A 4,743-nucleotide genomic window follows, 5' to 3' on the forward strand; every position below is an offset into this window, starting at 1 on the left:
AACAGACGGGCTTAGAGAAGGCCGTTGCCAATGCCAAGGACGCGCGCTCTGCGATGAGAGCTGCGAAGGAGGAGCTGCGCCAGGCCGAACAGATTGCGGCTGGAAAGCCCTTTATGCTACGAAGGAAATTTTGCGATCTGAAGTTTGCTCCGTTGGACCGGATGTGGAGTGTGGAGGATACCTATCTGGACTTGGCAGCGAGTGCTGCTGATGCGACCGAACACTTTCGAGATTAGAAAGATCGCAAAGTGGAAAAGCTTTTCTGGTCGCAGTTTCACAATCCAGAGCGTCCACTGGCAGTGGATGATCGTTTGGCTCAATGGGCCAAACTGAATAGGTTGTCTGGACTCGCCATGAAGTACGTCATGGCTCACCTGTGGCCGGGGAGATCGGAGCCGAAGAGTTATTTCAGCTTAGTGCAGCAATTCCTTGACGCGGTGCTGCGTATAAATGCAATGAAGAGGTCAGCATGCATAGAGGGTGCTAGGATGGCTCTTGCCCGTGTTAAGACATACTGGGCAGAGATGGAGACCACCATTGTTGCGTCCCGAGATTCGGACAAAAGCCGAGTACCCTCCGAGCACTATTTTCAGGAAGTTCTTAAAGGCGCTCGTGTAATAGAGACGCAGTGCCCGAAAGATGCTATGTTATGATAGCGTATGTAATTATAAAGTAATATTTTGATACACTGTAGTGGCCTTTTTTATACTTGTGCCTCCAAGTATTGGGAACACCTCCTGTGCAGCCGTTTTAAGATATATATATATATATACAAAATCTGAAAGATGGCAGTCGTTGGCTTCAGCCCCCACGCACATAGTGCGGGGGTGCTCGGAGAAGACGCATTTTCACACTTAACCCAACGTCTTGGTCCCACAAAGGAGGTGATAGCGCAGCGGGCCAGGCAACCGGACTATAATGCTTTAACACTTTCACTTAGCCATAGAAGTTTGACAGTGAGACTATTTAGATAGTCCCTTGGTGGCAACTGTGCTCGTCCGAGTTCGGGGCGCGTATGTGCCTGACCGGGAAGTGGCCCTTTGTTAAAGCGGAGGAATCCGATAGATTCCGATAGGTCATCGAGTGGCTGACCAGTCTCACGCTACATCATGGCAGTCAGTTTTCGGCTTTCTCTACTGAGGTGCTCGCCCGGCCGAACCGAGGCACAATCACAGTAGTTCTCCTAGTGCTACCTTAGCCGATAGAGCGGAACGTAAGGTTGCCGAACTCAGGAGCCGGGCAACCCAACATTTGACCAAAGACATGATTCGGAGCTGATGCACATAATGCCAAAACTCGTGACGCCGAACACTCCCTAAGGTGTTCGGTCTTTATGAGTGCGGGCGAAACAACACTCTTTATTATTAAAAAAGCCCCTAGTGTCCAGGTACGTGCAAAAATTCTGACGTGGCCACATGCCAAGACGCCAGCCTCCTCCTTGGTTATATCAGAAAGAAAAAACCAGGGGATGTGTAGCAACAAGAGACAGTAAAAAAGGTTTACGCAGGGTCTTAATCTAAAAAGAATCCTTTAGGATGGGTCCCTACTGCACGTCTGCGCCTGTGTCTCCGTTGTGCCGTATCCTGGACGGGCGCCGCGCGACGTTCATCTGTAAAAGAGAGGAACTGAGTTGAAAACGGGTCGTGCCGAAAAAGTTTAAAATAAACAAAGTATAAAGTAAAATATATAAGATTGAGCTTTATTGTCTCTTATTGTATATGCGTGGAGCCCCTAGTGCGGGGGTATATGGCCTCTAGGCCTGCATCAATGATGATTTTGCACCGAACTCGTCTATCCGCGTTCGTGGTCTTGAATGACCTATATCGAAGTTTTTTGGCCGGTGAGGCCATTTTGCTGTGGGGCTGTCAAAGCGGCCGCACAGTCCTCCGCTTGGGGAGGTGCACTTTAGTGCTTCCCCTTCAAAGAGATGATGCCTCGTGGACCGGGCATCTTAAGCGTAAGAGATGCATAATGTGGTATTGCGTTAAAGCGAGCGAAAGCTTCGCGTCCCAGTAGTGCTTGATAGCGACTTGAGAACGGGACAATATGGAAGGTCAGCTTTTCACGGCGGAGGTTATCGGCAGAGCCGAATATGACTTTGAGCCGAAGAAAACCCATACAATGGGTGTCCGGACCAGGTATTACCCCTTGAAAGGAGGTTTGGCTGTGGCGGATTCTTGCTGGGTTTATCCCCATGTGCTGGATTGTATCCTGATATATCAAGTTTAGTCCACTGCCGCCGTCCATAAGTACATTTGAAAACTGGAGTCCGCCAATTATTGGATCGAGTATCAAGGCAGTCCAGCCTACATTCTTGATATTTCTAGAATAATCTAGCTGATTGAAGATGATCGGTTTTGACAACCAGTGGCAGGACCCTTTGGGGATGGGCCATGTGGTGCGTACCTTTACGAGCGCCACACGTTTTGTTATGTGAAGTGAGTTCACTGTTTTTACTTCTTGTGGGAAGTTCTTTTGTTTCCTGGTGCTCTGCTTTTGGGGTTCGTCCTCGTCTTCGCTTGGTGTGTCGAGCCCCTTGTGTTCGGCATTGAGTCTGCCGGGTTGTTTGAAAACCCGACAGTCTCTGTGGGTATGGTTAGCATGCTTCCTGGGAGTACTGTGTATCTAACATATCCTATCCAGGATTTTATTTAGGTTGGATGGATCGTCCCTGTTATCCTGGGGGCGATTTTTCCTGATTTTGTCGTGAGCCTTTGAATCCGGCATTGACTGCCGTGCTCTTCGGACTTTTGTCCTTAGTCCAGCGACGGTCCTTGTTGCGTCGCGGTTTTCTGTTTCCATCCCTAGTTTCGGATGTACTTGGGTCGCTGGGGCTGCACCTTGCCAACCAGCTGTCCTCCCCTGCACAAAAGCGGGTCATGAGGCTTGTTAGTGCGGCCATTGTTCTTGGCTTTTCTTGGCCGAGGTGTCTAGCGAGCCATTCGTCTCGGACGTTATGCCTGAAAGCTGCTAAGGCTTCGGCTCCGGACAGTCGACTATCTGATTCTTTTTAGTGAGGAATCTATTCCAGAACTGCCGAGCTGATTCTCCGGGTTGTTGAGTTATGTGACTGAGATCGTCTGCATCTGGAGGGCGGACATAGCTCCCTTGAAAGTTTGCTCGGAAAGCATCCTCGAGATCTTCCCAGCTTCCAATTGTGTTTTCGGGAAGGCTTTTAAGCCAATGCCGGGCTGGCCCTTTAAGCTTAAGGGGTAAATATTTTATGGCGTGGAGATCATCTCCTCTAGCCATGTGTATGTGGAGGATATAATCCTCGATCCAAACTCCAGGGTCTGTTGTTCCATCATATGCCTCTATGTTTACGGGTTTGAATCCCTCTGGGAATTCATAGTCCAGGACCTCATCGGTGAAACATAGGGGGTGTGCGGCGCCCCTGTATTTGGGTGTGCCAGATTCTGATGATGGATTCATAGCGTTGCTTACGAGAGCTTGCTTTCTTGGCCCACAAATGGACCTGACTAGGCCATGATGCGAATCCTTAAGTGGGTCGCATGCCGATTTAGGTGCGGCGCCGCTTGCCGCTTTATGGGATCGTCTATCCGATCATGTGGCTTTCTCATTTTTTTGAATGCGAGGGCTCTAGGGCCTCTTCGTCGAATTCAGGCAGTAGCTTTCTTTTCGGATAGCTTTTAGTGCGGCGACTGTCGCCATATTTATCTGCGGTATTGATTACTTTGCTCCATCTAATCCGGAGTGCATCTTCCGCTGTTTTTAGCTTCCGCTTTTGCTTTTTTAGGCTGCTGCAGTTGCAACGAGCCTCTCGTGGAGATTCTTCTGCTCCATAGGTTTATTCGGCGTGAGGTCATCCGGAATGCCGTTTTCGCCGGAGGAGGGATGTTCGGTTTCTCTATCCGTGTTGCCCTGTTCGGACGGTTGCTCTAAGGCCTGCTCGTCGTCTACCGGCTCGTCCTGCTCTATGGCTGGGTTTTTGTCGAGGCGGGGCTTGGGTCGGCGTTTACGCCGATGCTTTGATTGCTTTTCGGGGGGTCGATCTCCCGTCCCATCCCCTTTTTCCTCATTGTCGCTTCCTTTAGGAGTATCCACCATGTACACATCGTGAGATGAGGTGGCTGTCCAATGCCCTATGGGCGTTGGTTCATCGGTATCTCCTGCATCGTCATCCATGTTGTCGATGTCTCCGGAGTCGAAGTTGAGCACGTCGTTTAAATTGTCGACAGTGGCTACCAAGTGGGTGGTGGGTGGGCTTTGAATTTCTTCATCGTCCGTATCCCATCCTCGCTGACCGTAGTTTGGCCAGGGCTCTCCTGATAAGGAGAGAGACTTGAGAGAGTTCAGGATATCGCCACAAGGCGAGTGCTGAAAGATGTCTGCGGCGGTGAACTCCATTATCGGCGCCCAATCGGATTCGATCGGCAAGGGCGCGGGTGGTTTGGAGTTCGGAAAGGAGTCCGGATCCTCGGAGTCACGGATCATGCAGAGTGCGGGGCTAGCGTTCGGCTCGATCGCCTTTGAGATCGAAGCCCCCGAGGTGACGTCCAACCGCTCATCCTCGATTGGCGCAATAGGTTCCGAGTTAGGGGTCGGAACCAATGCGTGTGCGGCCTCCACGACACTGTCCGGAGGCAGAGCTAGATCATTCCCCTCGAGATAGTGCGGCGCGCTTGGCCGTGGCTCGAACCCGTCGAAGATCAAGTCTCTGCGGATGTCAGCCGTGTAGTTTAAGCTTCCAAACCTGACTTGATGGCCAGGGGCGTAGCTTTC

This window comes from Triticum urartu, chromosome 7, assembly GCF_003073215.2.
Source record: "Triticum urartu cultivar G1812 chromosome 7, Tu2.1, whole genome shotgun sequence".
Taxonomy (NCBI): Eukaryota; Viridiplantae; Streptophyta; class Magnoliopsida; order Poales; family Poaceae; genus Triticum; species Triticum urartu.